Source organism: Schistocerca nitens, chromosome 1, assembly GCF_023898315.1.
Source record: "Schistocerca nitens isolate TAMUIC-IGC-003100 chromosome 1, iqSchNite1.1, whole genome shotgun sequence".
NCBI classification, from domain to species: domain Eukaryota; kingdom Metazoa; phylum Arthropoda; class Insecta; order Orthoptera; family Acrididae; genus Schistocerca; species Schistocerca nitens.
The window spans coordinates 512,554,267-512,565,014 of record NC_064614.1 but is presented as its reverse complement, the minus strand read 5'-3'; positions in this window follow the sequence as shown (position 1 = coordinate 512,565,014).

The window sequence follows — 10,748 nt, the reverse complement described above, 5'->3', positions numbered from 1 at the left end:
CTTAGGGACTGATGACCTTAGCAGTCAAGTCCCATGAGATTTCACACACATTTGAACATTCTAAACCACTTACAGTAAATACCGTGAGGGTTTCTTTGAAAGGACGCGGACAGTTGACTCCCCCATCCTTGCACAATCCGATGCTGACCGACTAGCGGCTTTGTCGTTGACGCGCCGTCAAACACTAACTTCTCTTCGAAAAGTTCGGTGTACGTCGGAACCTCCGTGGCATCACGCAGAATCACACTCGCAGACGCGGCCAGAATGGAAATGTGCAGCGCGCGGGATAAATTATGCAACGCACTGCTCCACAGATTTAGTCGGAAACGTTTACTGGCGTACCCAGATTAATTCTCTGCATTGTGTAATCCGTCGAACGAAAATTTTGCCAGTGTAAGCCTCCTCACACTAGCAACAACTAATCCCTTTTTCAAAATGCAGAACTTAATAACCGCAGGTACTAATAATCTAGTTCGCTACGGTATCTGAATACCGTATAATTAATCAGATTCAAACTACGTGGTTGCATACAAGATTTCCAATATGTTGTACTATTTCATAGACTCCTACTAAGAGGGATATACTAAGCTAGTAGTGAATATCTGGTTTAACTATTAAATCCTTTGACGCATGCTCTTTACCTTAAAACCAGTGCACAATATAACATAAAACCTGCTAGTCAAGCTGTCTTTTGTTCTGTGAAATTTTCATCACGGAAGCAACGAGAGATCTATCTATTGTAAAGTTGGCGATATAGCATTGTCGTTTCTTCAAAAGCACATATTACGACAAATAAATGTATATTTCCCTTTTCCAAGTTGGAACTAGGACAATTTCTTTATACTTACTTTCATTTTAGTACGAAAGGTTCCACGCAATCCTAACGTTAATTTTCTGTGCTGATAACGTTTTAGCCACAGCTGAGCCAGATCAGGTTATTTGTCTTTGAATTTTAAGAGTTATCTTTGAAGTGCATTTACTACGAAAGCTGCTCTTTCATTAGCTGCCAATAATTTCTCCTTAATAACTCTTTTGACAGTTTGCTTTCATTCTATCATGATATCCCGTTTTTTTTACATATATTTTAAATATCTTTTCTTACTCTTCCTTCAATCAGAAGATCATTGTACTATGTCAAAACGGGCAAAAATAACGATGTCGAGAATTAAATTTTCCTTTCAAACAACCACTATATTTTATTCATCTCACATGAATACAATAGTACGCCTCTGTGTACGAGTGTCAGTGTGCACACAATGCTAAAAGAAATATTGCTGCGACAAAAAAACTATTGCCATCGCCAGTCCGACCCTACCCTTAGCAGAGACAAGCGACAAGCAAAGCTCTTCTTCAGGCGTTGGCGTCTAAACTGACACTTTCTCCAAATGTGTTAGGAATTTCTCTTAAGTGTGAAATAGAATGTGGTTAAAATTAACGGTTCCGCCATATGCACAACAAATCCATAAATCGTTTGGATATGTAAACTTTAGGGCTACAGAGTTGTATTTCAAATCCCGAGTTCCAGAATCAATTACCTAGGGACTGAAAAACCATAATCATACGTGCGTTGTCCAACGAACTCAATATCAAACCTCATATATAACAACCGCTATCAGAAAACCAATCTTCCTCACGAGAGCGTTCTATGCAGGCCACTGGTACCAGTAGCTAGAACAAAACCGGAGCCTACACCGACTCCTAACAACATACAGACCTGTTTCCCCCAAACAACAATAGATTTGAAAAATCACAGACAACCCTTTACGGATTATAGCAACCTATTTTGGCTCAGACAGTACCTTAGTACCGGTACCAAAGTACGGCCAGTTATGTCCAATGCTTAGTCGTAATTAGACACCAAGTCATAAAATATCTCGTGGACCCTCAAATAACTCTTTCCGAAAATCGCTAATACGAACGACTGAATCAGGATGTCCACTGGTAGTCAAACATTTACGAGGTGTGATTGGAAAGTTTTAAGAATGGGCTTGTAATTGTACAATGGTGGTACTTACATGCTACTCTGATGAATCTTCTTCAAAATAGTCCCCTTCTGACTGAACACACTGACTCCAACGGTGTTTCCACTTTTGAAAACATTCCTGGAAATTTTTTCCTGAAGTGTGTGCTCTTCGTATTTACCTGGATGTCTTCAATCGGTTAAATACTTTCCCTTTCAGTGAAAAAGCCAGTTTAGGAAACAGGTAGAAGTCCGCAGGGACCAAATCATGGGAATATAGCGGTTGTGGAAGCATAGGAAATTTGAATTTGGTCGAAAATTCAACGATGGAGAAGGCACGATGAGCCGAAGCATTGTCATGGTGTAGCACCCAACTCCTGTCTTTCCACAATACAGGCCTTGTCTTCCGCACCTTTTCGCGCAAACGCTCAAGAACACATTTGTAGTATTCTTGGTTAATTGTTTGTCCTCCAGGGGTAAATAATCGAAAAAAATGACCAACATTGTCTTCATCTTTGACCGACTTTGCCATGCTTTTTTCGGTCTTGGTGAACCTGGAGTCTTCCACTGCGATTCGTGCACTTTGGTTTCTGGATCATATCCATATATCCACGATTAGTCACCTGTAATTACCCTATTAATTAAACAAATCTGGGTCATTTTTAGCCCGATTAATCAGTTCTTGGCGCACTTCAAGGCGGTATTGTCTCTGGTCACTTCACAGCACTTTTGGAATGAATTTTGCGTACACTCGACGCATGTTCAGATCTTCAGTTAAAATTGACTGAACTGCATAGAAACTCAAATTAAGTTGACCAGCCACTCCCTGAGCACACTAAGTCGTGAACTTTCACAACATTGTCACACTAAGTCGTGAACTTTCACAACATTTTCATTCGTTTTTGAGGTGGAAGGATGGCCGGACCGTGGTTGATCTTCAAATGATTCGCGGCCATTTTTAAATCTGTTGAACTAAACAAAAACATTTGACTGGCTCATACCATTATCTCCATAAGCTGTTTTTAAAAGCTTGTAAGTCTCAGAAGCTGATTTCCCGGTTTTAAAACAAAATTACACACACTCTCGTTGCTCCGTTTTTACGTCCATTTTCACGCAGACAGAATCCGGCAACAGGCCCTAACAGACCCGCAGTCAACCAGCTGCCACAACGAACTGAATAAAGGAAATACAGTTTCCCGTCAGAGGGTTTTCAAGGACAAGGCAATGACTCACTCCCCACCCTCCGTGTACCTGCCTGCCAAACCAGTAAGCAGTAGCGGATCCATTCTTAAAACTTTCTAATCACGCAATAGCCTACAAAACGTATTAAGTAATTCACAACAATTATATTGTAGCCAAAAATCCGTTTAGAGATTATGAGCGATCAACACCGAAGTTATCAGCGCACAAACACGTAATGAGTTGAAGTGGCGCCTAGCTACATGACGTTCAACACGACACTTTGTGGCACATTACAACTGCCACACTATTAAATTAAGCTCTGTAGCTGGCTACTCTCAGGAAGATTCCGAGATCCGACCACAGAACTGGAAATGTGCATCGCTCACATAGAGTTCATACACCGCCTTCACCCGGTTCCTAGCTACTTTCCCAGATAATATCCGCAGCAACAAAACAGGAATACAGTCCAAACTCTATAGGGAAAGAGTCGCACGGAAATATCACACTCAGATTTCCACGAAAAGTAATATAATTTTTTTGGTTTCAATGAAAATCTCGCCAAGTCCATCTTGTTCGCTGAACACCGCCGTCAGCTAGCTACTTGGCTCCACAACCTAAGCTATCTCCCCATTTAGCGTCCGCACACTCACTAAACCGCAACTGTCGCCTAGAATACCGAAATGACAATCTGATATCCACGACAGCGCACAGAACGTACTTTCGTATTCTCTTTTTGCTGTACTACATGAAATAACTCGCTTGATCACGGCTTGTGAAATGTTGTTGTTGTTGTTGTGGTCTTCAGTCCTGAGACTGGTTTGATGCAGCTCTCCATGCTACTCTATCCTGTACAAGCTTCTTCATCTCCCAGTACCTACTGCAACCTACATCCTTCTGAATCTGCTTAGTGTATTGATCTCTTGGTCTCCCTCTACGATTTTTACCCTCCACGCTGCCCTCCAATGCTAAATTTGTGATCCCTTGATGCCTCAAAACATGTCCTACCAACCGATCCCTTCTTTTAGTCAAGTTGTGCCACAAACTTCTCTTCTCCCCAATCCTATTCAATACCTCCTCATTAGTTACGTGATCTACCCACCTTATCTTCAGCATTCTTCTGTAGCACCACATTTCGAAAGCTTCTATTCTCTTCTTGTCCAAACTAGTTATCGTCCATGTCTCACTTCCATACATGGCTACACTCCATACAAATACTTTCAGAAACGACTTCCTGACACCTAAATCTATACTCGATGTTAACAAATTTCTCTTCTTGAGAAACGCTTTCCTTGCCATTGCCAGTCTACATTTTATATCCTCTCTACTTCGACCATCATCGGTTATTTTACTCCCTAAATAGCAAAACTCCTTTACTACTTTAAGTGTCTCATTTCCTAATCTAATTCCCTCAGCATCACCCGATTTAATTTGACTACATTCCATTATCCTCGTTTTGCTTTTGTTGATGTTCATCTTATATCCTCCTTTCAAGACATTGTCCATTCCGTTCAACTGCTCTTCCAAGTCCTTTGCTGTCTCTGACAGAATTACAATGTCATCGGCGAACCTCAAAGTTTTTACTTCTTCTCCATGAATTTTAATACCTACTCCGAACTTTTCTTTTGTTTCCTTTACTGCTTGCTCAATATACAGATTGAATAACATCGGGGAGAGGCTACAACCCTGTCTCACTCCTTTCCCAACCACTGCTTCCCTTTCATGCCCCTCGACTCTTATAACTGCCATCTGGTTTCTGTACAAATTGTAAATAGCCTTTCGCTCCCTGTATTTTACCCCTGCCACCTTCAGAATTTGAAAGAGAGTATTCCAGTCAACATTGTCAAAAGCTTTCTCTAAGTCTACAAATGCTAGAAACGTAGGTTTGCCTTTTCTTAATCTTTCTTCCAAGATAAGTCGTAAGGTCAGTATTGCCTCACGTGTTCCAACATTTCTACGGAATCCAAACTGATCTTCCCCGAGGTCGGCTTCTACCAGTTTTTCCATTCGTCTGTAAAGAATTCGAGTAAGTATTTTGCAGCTGTGACTTATTAAACTGATAGTTCGGTAATTTTCACATCTGTCAACACCTGCTTTCTTTGGGATTGGAATTATTATATTCTTCTTGAAGTCTGAGGGTATTTCACCTGTCTCATACATCGTGCTCACTAGATGGTAGAGTTTTGTCATGACTGGCTCTCCCGAGGCCATCAGTAGTTCTAGTGGAATGTTGTCTACTCCCGGGGCCTTGTTTCGACTCAGGTCTTTCAGTGCTCTGTCAAACTCTTCACGCAGTATCTTATCTCCCATTTCGTCTTCATCTACATCCTCTTCCATTTCCATAATATTGTCCTCGAGTACATCTCCCTTGTATAAACCCTCTATATACTCCTTCCACCTTTCTGCCTTCCCTTCTTTGCTTAGAACTGGGTTTCCATCTGAGCTCTTGATATTCATACAAGTGGTTCTCTTCTCTCCAAAGGTCTCTTTAATTTTCCTGTAGGCAGTATCTATCTTACCCCTAGTGAGACAAGCCTCTACATCCTTACATTTGTCCTCTAGCCATCCCTGCTTAGCCATTTTGCACTTCCTGTCGATTTCATTTTTGAGACGTTTGTATTCCTTTTTGCCTGCTTCATTTACTGCATTTTTATATTTTCTCCTTTCATCAATTAAATTCAATATTTCTTCTGTTACCCAAGGATTTCTATTAGCCCTCGTCTTTTTACCTACTTGATCGTCTGCTGCCTTCACCACTTCATCCCTCAGAGCTACCCATTCTTCTTCTACTGTATTTCTTTCCCCCATTCCTGTCAATTGTCCCCTTATGCTCTCCCTGAAACTCTCTACAACCTCTGGTTCTTTCAGTTTATCCAGGTCCCATCTCCTTAAATTTCCACCTTTTTGCAGTTTCTTCAGTTTCAATCTGCAGTTCATAACCAATAGATTGTGGTCAGAATCCACATCTGCCCCAGGAAATGTCTTACAATTTAAAACCTGGTTCCTAAATCTCTGTCTTACCATTATATAATCTATCTGAAACCTGTCAGTATCTCCTGGCTTCTTCCATGTATACAGCCTCCTTTCATGATTCTTGAACCAAGTGTTAGCTTGTGAAATATACTACGAAAATACCACCTCCGCGCCACAGGGCACACAACTTCTACAACCAGCTAGGGCTTCCTACCGACTCGCCGTTTTCGCGAGCTCCAGACGGCTCCACGAAATTATTTAATATTTAGCCCTTTCAGCAGCTCAAAATCAGGAGCAGAATGTCAGCAATTTCATTGGCTATTTCCTTCTGCCGCTAATAGAGCATCTGTAAGGTGCTGCTTCCTTCCTGGACTTTTTTCCTGTGAAACGCGTTTGGAAAACATCATCCATCGTGGGAAAATTACTTGCATTTGAAATCAGCCTAGTCGGCTCCAGCCACCACTCATTTAGGAAATTTAGGGAAAGATCAGCCCATCAGCGTCAAGTCGAGCAAAAACCCTATTCCGTCTGTAGCCGAAAAATGGACCTAACGAACAACTTCGCAAACAAGATTAGCATGCAGACACAGCCAGGGAATATGATGTTACACACTCCTTTTATTAAGGTTTAATTCATTATTCCACTACCGTCTTCGTCAACCACAGCTCTCTAAGAACAATGGTTCTAACCTTTAACAAATTCTTAGCGGCTCTAGAAACTAACATCTACAAATACACTGGTGTCCAAAACTTAATGACGAAAGTAACTTTCGCATGATGTTTCACTGCCAAGTAGCAAACAGTAGAGGTATTAATTCTCGACACTTTGTTGAAATGTTCATTTATTTTAACATCGCGAGTTTTGATACATTAAAATAATGAATTATACTTTTTTGTTTATGACATATCCTACTGAATAATTATCATTTTTAGAGAGCGTGATGTTATATTTTTTGATTAAAAATGAATAGATAGACTTAACTGACAACGATTAAATACCTTTTTTGTTTTACCTGCTTGTGCCACTGTTTGTCGTGTGTTCTGTTGCGACAAATCAATCAATGGAAGCGCGTTATTGATTTAACGAGGGAGAAACGGCATTCTGATCATTACTGTAACTCCAGCAGTCGCAATACACTTTTATTGTTGAAGTGTAAGGTTTCTTTAGTGTGAGCTGAGTTGAGACGGATGACGGATTGAAAACGATGTGTCCTGTAGCGAAAAGTGCTGATTGGTCACCAGTTATATGGAATAAGATAGTAACATTCCGTGAAGAAGGATATACGTATATAGAAATGCCAAAAAGGTTGGGTGGAGGCGCTACGAATTCGGGTGTGAGGAAAGTCTGCAACTGGTATGAAGAAACCGGGTCAATCAAAACTGCTCCAAGAAACAACAGAAACCAATATTGACCGATCAAGACAGTCGTAGAATCCGCCGTCTTTCTCTGCAGGATCGCCGGCGTACCGCAAAAGACATAAATGCCATCTTGAAGGCTTCAGTTTCTGATCGAACCGTCAGGCAGAAACTTTGCGAAAATGGTTTGCGAGTGAGGACTCCAAGGAGGAAGCCTTACCCGAACATAATGCAGAGGCAGAAACGTGTGCAATGGGCGTTAGCACACAGGGAATGGACACAAGCAGACTGTGCTAGAATCATCTGGAGTGACGAGACGAAGAACACTATCTTTGGAAGTTACAGAGTTAAGAGTTCGTTCGTCGCCGACAAGGCGAAGACCTATTGCCACAGCGCACCACTGCCACTATGAAGCATCCGATCGGTGTCGTGGTGAGGGGTTCCTAGAGGCCATCATTAGTTCGTGGTTCAGAGTGGTAAAACCCGAAGATCTCTGACATTTGGTGGATCCTATGCCGCACAGACTCGAGTCAGTGATTAAATCAAAAGGATATCCCACAAATATTAAGAAATACTGCAATAAGTTTCGTGCGAAGTAATTTGTAACTTTCTGAAACTGTTGAGTTGTGACTATTTTGTTTGATTTTTCAGATTTTTTATTAAATTTTTGTATTTTAACTTTATTTTTCAAATAGTGGACATTAGGACATGTGTTCTGAAAATTTGTAGTGAATTATACTGTATATTTCAACTAAAATAAACTGCTGGATGCAGTATTCAATGACTCTCTACAAAAAGTCAAGAATTATACTGTAGATCGATGAAATATGGTCCATACGTTGAAAGAACGAAGTACAGAATTTAAATGAAAGAAGTACGTAATGAGATGATCGGAAATGACAGTTTTATTCAAAGACAATAATTACACTGAAGACACCGCATCCATGATGGTCCCCTGAACATAACGAAAGGAGGGACGTAGTTCTTACAGAGTGTGTGATCACCACCGATGGCAGTGCATGCTCTGTAACGTGCTCCCTTGCCGGTCACAAGGTTGGTAAGGAGTTCTGGTAGGAGGCTGTTCCAATATTCCCCCAGCGCGGCAACACTTTCTATACGTGCTCGACGGATATCGTCTCGTTCCAGGAGCTCCTCCATCTGAGTTCTTCGATGCGGTTGCGCATTGCTATGCATAAAACGAAGTCAAAACTGAATGCACCACTGAAAAGAGGCACAAGGGGAAGGAGTACTGTGTTACAATAACGTCGATCGATAAGTGGAGCACGTTCGAAGCCTTGAAGGTCAGTATGTACATGCAGCGTTATGCTTCCCCACACCATGTCACCTGGACAATCAACACGATAACGTGTGTGGGTGCATTACCCACCATCACATGGCGAGACTTGGGAACACGTAATGCACCTAGGAACGCCCTCTAATATGATAGTTTTGTTTGTCCAGGAGTTACAGTGTGGGGAGGCATAATATTACTTGGACATATCGATGTTCAGATCTTTGAACACGGTGAACTCACCGGACATTGTTATTGTGACGTTGTACTCCTTCCCCACGTGCATCGTACCAAGCGTGCATTCAGCCCTGACTTCATTTTTATATGGTTCAAATGGCTCTGAGCACTATGGGACTTAACTTCTGAGGTCATCAGTCTCCTAGAACTTAGAACTACTTAAACCTAACTAACCCAAGGACATCACACACATCCATGACCGAGGCAGGATTCGAACCTGCGACCGTAGCGGTCACGCAGTTCCAAACTGAAGCTCCTAGAATCGCACGGCCACACCGGCCGGCCCTCTGGTAGAGAAGCTCTTGGTACGAAAGGATATCTGGTGAATGGACTGGCCTACCCGTTCCCTCGATTTAAATCCCACTGGACACTTTAGGGATGCATTAGAGACAGGTTTTCCACTACGTCCGCATGCTCCAACGGCCATCCAGCAGTTGTCAACCGCACAGATGGAGGAATAGAACACCCTACCACAAGAACTCCTTACAAAAATTGTTGCTAGCTTGGGAACACGCTCGCATGGCATGGATTGCAGCCTGTCGCGATTGCACACCCTACTAATAATCATGTTCCGCTGTTTGCAACGCCCAGTGACTTCAGTGCAATTGCTGTCTTTGGATAAAAATGTCATTTCTGTTCATCTCATAACGTATTTCTTTCAGGTGCTTTCTGTACTACACTACAGCAGTTCTTTCTACGAAGGGCGTTTGAAAAGTCCGTGAAAAGTCCGAGAGATGGCACCACCGGCGCGTATCGAGGTCATGTTTAGTTAGTAACATCTTTGGAAAGAACGCTCACCAAGTTTTAGCGATACTGGTCTATTTCTTTGTGTTTGGCATTCGTGTGAAGCAAGGACGTCGAGTGATTGTCAAAAATGGACAAAAAAATTTCGTGTGGCGATTAAACATTACTTTATGAAAGGCAAAACGCCTTAGGAGACTAAAGAGAAGCTTGGTAAACATTATGGTGACTCTGCACCTTCGATTAGAACACATTATAAGTGGTTTCAAAATTTTCGGCGTGTTCATATGGGCACAAGTGATGCTGAACGTTCTGAACGCCCTGTGGAGGTTACAACTCCAGATATCATTGATGAAATCCATGATGTGCTGATGGATGACAGAAGAGTTAAGGTGTGTGAGATTGCTAGTGCTGTGGGCATCTCGAATGAACGGGTACATAATATTTTGCATAAACATTTGGACATGAGAAAGCTATACGCAAGAGGGGTTCCACGATTCCTCACGCTTAACCAAAAACGGAATCGTGTGAAGTGTAGCAAGGATGCAGCTGTTCAAGAAGAATCCGCAGTAATTTAAGCGTCGTTTCGTCACTGTGGATGGAACATGGATACATTACTATACTCCTGAGACCAAACAACAATCTAAACAATGGGGTACCAAGGGAGAATATGCACCAAAAAACACGAAGACCATTCATTCGGCCGGAAAGGTTATGCCGACTGTCTTTTGGAATTCGCAAGGGATAATCCTCATCGACTATCTGGAAAAGAGTAAAATTATTTCAGGTGCATATTATTCATCGTTATTGGACCGTTTGAAAACCGAGCTGCAAGAAAAACGCCAGCGATTGCACCGCAAAAAGTCATTTTCCATCACGACAATGCATCAGCACACACCTCAGCAGTTGTGGTCGCAAAATTATTGAAAATAGGGTTCCAACTAGTTTCACATTCCCCCTATTCTACAGACTTGGCTCCATCAGACTACTATTTGTTCCCCAATTTGAAGAA